The following is a 7,332-nucleotide window of genomic DNA, read 5'->3' on the forward strand; positions in this document are numbered from 1 at the left end:
GAATGGAAAGAAGGGCTTCCCCCCCACCCCACCCCACCCCCCACTGTTGACAGCCTTGTGACTAGAAACGGGCCCCGAAACAAGAATCAGACAAACCAGATAAGCCCAGATGGTAGTCCATGAGATGAAGGAACTAAGCAGCTGGTTGGGATGGCGCCAAGGGGAAAGGTTGCTCTTTTTGTCTCCCGCTCTACTCCTTTCTTCCTGGACGCCTTAGGGGTTCATCATGGAGATTTGAAATAAAGTTCACCAAAGTCATATGTGTTGAATCAAGATTTTGCATTTCACCATCTCTCAAAAACGAAGAGTGCTTAACCTGCACAGGTTTCTTTCAAAAAAGTCAATTGCTTTTCAATTCTGGGGTTTCTCTCTTGCCTTGTTCAAGTAGCCTTAAGAGTAAAAATCAACGAAAACTAAAAAAAGATTCAAAGATACCAACAAAGGACACCTTCTGTTTCTTCAATCATCTTTCCACTTAGTAGCACACGAGCTCTTTTCTTTGTATTTTGCCTAGGGAATTCGCAATGTGCTGGTTCAGATGGCAAGGCATCCGCCCGCAGGAGACTCGGGTTTGATCCCTGGGTTGGGAAGATCCCCTGGAGAAAGAAATGGCAACCCACTCCAGTATTCTCGCCTGGGAAATGCCACGGACAGAGGAGCCTGATGGGCCGCACTCCATGGGGCCTATAAAAGTTGGGCTCAACCCAGCAACTACGAACAGAAGAATTTCCAAAGACCACACTCGTGTGTGTGTGTGTGTGTGTGTGTGTGTGTGTGTGTGTGTGTGTATCTCCCTCTCGCCGTCTTGGAGTCTGTCTCGGAAGCTTCATGGATTTCTGCCTCTGTCTCTCCCGACAGCCGTCCGCCGGGCCTTTGGTCTGGCCCCGGCCTCTCCCAGGTGCTATGGCTCTGGCTGAGGAGCTCGCGCAGGCCAGCTGTCTCCCATGGCGTGGGTGCGTGCGAGTGTGTGTGTCTGTCTGTGTGCCTGCCTGTGGTTCGTCTGCTCTCTCAGGAAGGTCGGGTGCTTGGCGGGCGGCGTGGGGACAAGGGGGGCGCCTCGGTAGGGCAAAGGGGCGGGGCTGAGGCGCTCCGGTCGACCGCGCCTCCGTGGCTCCCGGTGGGTTTGGGCAGCGGGCAGGTGCCGGGCAAGTTGGGCGCTCAAGATTCGCTGCGCCTAGGCCCGCAGGAGGTTCAGAGGCCCCCGGGCCGCGGGGATCGGGAGGCGGCGGGCCCCTAAGACCGACACCTCCGGGGTCGCGCGGCCCTGAGCATTGAACGGGATGGGGGGGGAAGCCCAGCTCGGCCAGCGCGGCCGGGTCTGGAGTGGCCGGGGGTGGGAGGGCGCCGAGACCTCCGCACCCCTCAGCCCACCCCCCAGGCCCCGCGCGCACGCACGCACGCCCTCCCGGTCACTGGGGGGTCCTGGAAGCCCATCGGGCCCCCGGGCCCGGCCAGGCGGTTGCTGGTCTGGTGTTGGCGGTGTTCGGGGGCCGGGCCGGCGTCAGCAGGCTGGAGTGCGGTCGCGGGTCGTGCGGCTCAAGTACAGCACGGCCCCCCGAGGAGAGGGGCGGCCCGTTGGCCCGACCTGCAGGTCAGAGCGAAAGGGAGGCGAAGCGCAAGGCTCTTAGGGCGCCCCGCGGCGGCCGCGTCCGTTCCCGGCCCTACGGGCCTGAAGGCGCCCGATCTCGTCTGATCTCGGAAGCTAAGCAGGGTCGGGCCTGTTTAGTATCTTGGATGGGAGACCACCTGGGAATTCCGGGTGCTGGAGGCTTTTTTGCCTACCAGAAGAGGTCCTTTAGCCCCCGCCCCGCGTCCCAATTCTTGGACCCACACCCCCCTCGCCCCCCCGCCACCCCCGCAGCCCCAGCCCCTCCCGGGGCGGGGGGAGTGAGTGGGTGGCCGGGGCCCCGACTCCCGCTGCAGACCTGGGTTGCCTCCCCGCGGCCCGCGAGCCCCTCCGCATTCGCATTCGGCTTTCAGGAAACCAGACGACCGGCCGTCCCGTCTCCCTCTGGGGCTCCTTTGGCTTGCCTCAGGCAATCCCGGGGCTTGCACCGACTCCAGCCAGAGCCCCAGCCCCCGCCCCACCCCCAGCCTCGCAGGCGATCGCGCATGCGCATGCGAGCGCGCGCACAGATCGATGTGCCCAAACGGGGCATCTGGCTTGTTGGCTTGTACTGGGGGTGGATCTATGCCTGGGAGTGGGACTGCTGAACCATAGGCTACTTCTACTTTTAGTTCCTTTGCGAACCTCCATACTCTTTTCCATCCCGGCTGTACCAACTCCCATTCCTACTCAGCGTGGAGGAGAGTTCCCTTTGCTCCACAGCTTCTCCAGCATCTGCTATGGACAGACATTGCAATGAGGCCCAGTCGGACTCGGGCGAAGTGGTCCCTCCTTGGCGTTTGGAGTTGAGTCTCTCCAATCATTAGTGACGTGGAGCAAGATGACCGTTTGGAAATGCAGATGCAATTCTGTCACCATCCTGCTCCAACGGCTCTTGTATTTTCCCATCATATTGAAGATACGACCAATTCCCTTCATGCCTGCTCCTCACGTTCTTCTCGGATGTCTTTTCCCTGGAATGCCCTCTGCACTCTTTGGCTTCCATCCCATAGGGCATTTTCATTTCTTGAACGTCCTAAGGTTCCCTGGTCACGTAGACTTCCAGGATGCTGTTTTCCCTGCCTGAAATTCTTCCTGCATCTCAACCCTGGTTTACGTAGGTTCAACCTATGGACCTCAACGCAATGGTTACTCTGAAAAGCCTTCCCTGACACCCAGGTTTTGGTGAGGGTAGAGGCCCCTCGACAAGTTCTCCAAGGATCTGCCTGTGATGTATCATTAGATTCGTCTCAGTGAAAGCAGGAACTCTGTGTCTGCTTCTCTCCGCCTTCTAGTTCCAGAAACTTATTACATGCCTCCCAGCTCATCGTAGGTGCTCAGGATTTACTTAGCGTGTGAAAGACAGAAAAGTTCTTGGAAGCCTCAAGGTGTCACTTGGCTCGGCACTTTTGATCTCTTTGTATATTTGGCGATTCCATTCTTTCCTTTCCTGGGTTCATGTGTACGCTATATTCAAGGCACAATCTAAGGCATTAAGACATATCCATCAGTATGGGTTCTTGCTTTCAAGGAACTCGTACAGCAGATTTCTACAGTTTAGGGCTTTTCAAATGCTCTAGAAGAATGTGAACGTTCAGTGTGATCCATTTTCATTTCCAAGAAAGATCGTTTGACTTCCATAGCAAAGGTGGAGACCTTCCGACGTGTAGTCCAATACTTAGACCTTGACCATGTCAGGCAAGTCTTGCGGTTCCTTCTGGAGGTGTGTGGCTCTTGCAGAAACGTGAAGATCTTCCATCGTCCTCGGACTTTGGTGTCATTTGCAATCATCAAGAAAGCTTCCAGGTATAGGTTCCAGACCACCACCGCACACACTCAGTAGCCAACGGAGTGGATTCCAGGAATATGCGTTGTTAACCAGCATCACCGTTGATATTGTTGCTGCACGCTCTATGCAGTGGCCAGGGCCTGGATTGTCCACTGGGTCTCATGTGGAATGGAAAGAAGGGCTTCCCCCCCACCCCACCCCACCCCCCACTGTTGACAGCCTTGTGACTAGAAACGGGCCCCGAAACAAGAATCAGACAAACCAGATAAGCCCAGATGGTAGTCCATGAGATGAAGGAACTAAGCAGCTGGTTGGGATGGCGCCAAGGGGAAAGGTTGCTCTTTTTGTCTCCCGCTCTACTCCTTTCTTCCTGGACGCCTTAGGGGTTCATCATGGAGATTTGAAATAAAGTTCACCAAAGTCATATGTGTTGAATCAAGATTTTGCATTTCACCATCTCTCAAAAACGAAGAGTGCTTAACCTGCACAGGTTTCTTTCAAAAAAGTCAATTGCTTTTCAATTCTGGGGTTTCTCTCTTGCCTTGTTCAAGTAGCCTTAAGAGTAAAAATCAACGAAAACTAAAAAAAGATTCAAAGATACCAACAAAGGACACCTTCTGTTTCTTCAATCATCTTTCCACTTAGTAGCACACGAGCTCTTTTCTTTGTATTTTGCCTAGGGAATTCGCAATGTGCTGGTTCAGATGGCAAGGCATCCGCCCGCAGGAGACTCGGGTTTGATCCCTGGGTTGGGAAGATCCCCTGGAGAAAGAAATGGCAACCCACTCCAGTATTCTCGCCTGGGAAATGCCACGGACAGAGGAGCCTGATGGGCCGCACTCCATGGGGCCTATAAAAGTTGGGCTCAACCCAGCAACTACGAACAGAAGAATTTCCAAAGACCACACTCGTGTGTGTGTGTGTGTGTGTGTGTGTGTGTGTGTGTGTGTGTGTATCTCCCTCTCGCCGTCTTGGAGTCTGTCTCGGAAGCTTCATGGATTTCTGCCTCTGTCTCTCCCGACAGCCGTCCGCCGGGCCTTTGGTCTGGCCCCGGCCTCTCCCAGGTGCTATGGCTCTGGCTGAGGAGCTCGCGCAGGCCAGCTGTCTCCCATGGCGTGGGTGCGTGCGAGTGTGTGTGTCTGTCTGTGTGCCTGCCTGTGGTTCGTCTGCTCTCTCAGGAAGGTCGGGTGCTTGGCGGGCGGCGTGGGGACAAGGGGGGCGCCTCGGTAGGGCAAAGGGGCGGGGCTGAGGCGCTCCGGTCGACCGCGCCTCCGTGGCTCCCGGTGGGTTTGGGCAGCGGGCAGGTGCCGGGCAAGTTGGGCGCTCAAGATTCGCTGCGCCTAGGCCCGCAGGAGGTTCAGAGGCCCCCTGGCCGCGGGGATCGGGAGGCGGCGGGCCCCTAAGACCGACACCTCCGGGGTCGCGCGGCCCTGAGCATTGAACGGGATGGGGGGGGAAGCCCAGCTCGGCCAGCGCGGCCGGGTCTGGAGTGGCCGGGGGTGGGAGGGCGCCGAGACCTCCGCACCCCTCAGCCCACCCCCCAGGCCCCGCGCGCACGCACGCACGCCCTCCCGGTCACTGGGGGGTCCTGGAAGCCCATCGGGCCCCCGGGCCCGGCCAGGCGGTTGCTGGTCTGGTGTTGGCGGTGTTCGGGGGCCGGGCCGGCGTCAGCAGGCTGGAGTGCGGTCGCGGGTCGTGCGGCTCAAGTACAGCACGGCCCCCCGAGGAGAGGGGCGGCCCGTTGGCCCGACCTGCAGGTCAGAGCGAAAGGGAGGCGAAGCGCAAGGCTCTTAGGGCGCCCCGCGGCGGCCGCGTCCGTCTCCGGCCCTATCGGCCTGAAGGCGCCCGATCTCGTCTGATCTCGGAAGCTAAGCAGGGTCGGGCCTGTTTAGTATCTTGGATGGGAGACCACCTGGGAATTCCGGGTGCTGGAGGCTTTTTTGCCTACCAGAAGAGGTCCTTTAGCCCCCGCCCCGCGTCCCAATTCTTGGACCCACACCCCCCTCGCCCCCCGCCACCCCCGCAGCCCCAGCCCCTCCCGGGGCGGGGGGAGTGAGTGGGTGGCCGGGGCCCCGACTCCCGCTGCAGACCTGGGTTGCCTCCCCGCGGCCCGCGAGCCCCTCCGCATTCGCATTCGGCTTTCAGGAAACCAGACGACCGGCCGTCCCGTCTCCCTCTGGGGCTCCTTTGGCTTGCCTCAGGCAATCCCGGGGCTTGCACCGACTCCAGCCAGAGCCCCAGCCCCCGCCCCACCCCCAGCCTCGCAGGCGATCGCGCATGCGCATGCGAGCGCGCGCACAGATCGATGTGCCCAAACGGGGCATCTAGCTTGTTGGCTTGTACTGGGGGTGGATCTATGCCTGGGAGTGGGACTGCTGAACCATAGGCTACTTCTACGTTTAGTTCCTTCGCGAACCTCCATACTCTTTTCCATCCCGGCTGTACCAACTCCCATTCCTACTCAGCGTGGAGGAGAGTTCCCTTTGCTCCACAGCTTCTCCAGCATCTGCTATGGACAGACATTGCAATGAGGCCCAGTCGGACTCGGGCGAAGTGGTCCCTCCTTGGCGTTTGGAGTTGAGTCTCTCCAATCATTAGTGACGTGGAGCAAGATGACCGTTTGGAAATGCAGATGCAATTCTGTCACCATCCTGCTCCAACGGCTCTTGTATTTTCCCACCATATTGAAAATATGACCAATTCCCTTCATGCTTGCTCCTCACGTTCTTCTCGGATGTCTTTTCCCTGGAGATTATTTAGTATAGCTGATCTGGAACCCTTGTTTTTTAATTCTCAGCATTACTGTTCTTTGCTCGCTTTTACTTATATTTGTTTTTTAAATGGTTAAATATTGCAGTGTATAGGGTAAAAAAAAAAAAAAAACCTCTCTCTTCCAACAGACTTCCCTCCCACTCTTCCATGTTGTCCAACATTGTAGGGGAAACCACTATTGATAGTTGGGCTTCTCTGGTGGCTCAACCGGTAAAGAACCCACCTGCTGATGCAGGAGACATAAAGAGACGTGGGTTTAATCCCTGGGATGGGAAGATTCCCTGGAGGAGGGCATGGCGACCCACTCTAATATTCTTGCCTGGAAAATTCCACGGACAGAGGAGCCTGGAGGCCTACAGTCTGTGGAGTTGCAAAGAGTCAGACAAGACTGGGCACTTGTGCACTCACTATTATCAGTTTGCTGTATACATATGCAATTTCCATGTGTGTGTCTTAAGTACTGATACATTCATTCACATACATATGGGTATATACACGGTCCAAGATTTTTTAAATTTGTATTATATTTAATTTTTATTGAATTATAATTGACATACAATATAATGTTAGTTTCAGGTGTACAACATAGTGATTTGACAGTTTTTTAATTTTAATTATTTTTTTATTGAAGGATTTTGCTTGACAGAATTTTGTTGTTTTCTATCAAACCTCAACATGAATCAGCCATAGGTATGCATATATCCCCTCCCTTTGGAACCTCCCTCCCCTCTCTCTTGGAGAAGGCGATGGCACCCCACTCCAGTACTCTTGCCTGGAGAATCCCATGGACGGAGGAGCCTGGTAGGCTGCAGTCCATGGGGTCGCGAAGAGTCGAACACGACTGAGCGACTTCACTTTCACTTTTCACTTGCATGCATTGGAGAAGGAAATGGCAACCCACTCCAGTGTTCTTGCCTGGAGAATCCCAGGGACCGGGGAGCCTGTTGGGCTGCCGTCTATGGGGTCGCAGAGTCGGACACGACTGAAGTGACTTGGCAGCCCCTCTCTCTCCCCACCCCACCCCTCTAGGTTGATACAGTGCCCCTGTGTGAGTTTCCTGAGCCATGCAGCAAATTCCCATTGCCTATCTATTTTACATATGGCAGGCTAAGATTTTTGAAAATAGTTTTACTCCAAACTAGAACCTAACTAAACCAAACTAAAA

At 55.9% G+C, this 7,332-nt stretch overlaps 2 pseudogenes; both read left to right on the plus strand.

The window, feature by feature from the left end:
• The first annotated feature begins 1,651 nt into the window (after positions 1-1,651).
• Positions 1,652-1,771, plus strand: LOC129627434 (uncharacterized; annotated as a pseudogene).
• Positions 1,772-5,212: 3,441 nt separating this feature from the next.
• On the plus strand, positions 5,213-5,332 carry LOC129627522 (uncharacterized; annotated as a pseudogene).
• Positions 5,333-7,332: the final 2,000 nt, after the last annotated feature.

This window comes from Bubalus kerabau, chromosome 14 (genome assembly GCF_029407905.1).
Source record: "Bubalus kerabau isolate K-KA32 ecotype Philippines breed swamp buffalo chromosome 14, PCC_UOA_SB_1v2, whole genome shotgun sequence".
NCBI lineage: Eukaryota > Metazoa > Chordata > Mammalia > Artiodactyla > Bovidae > Bubalus > Bubalus kerabau.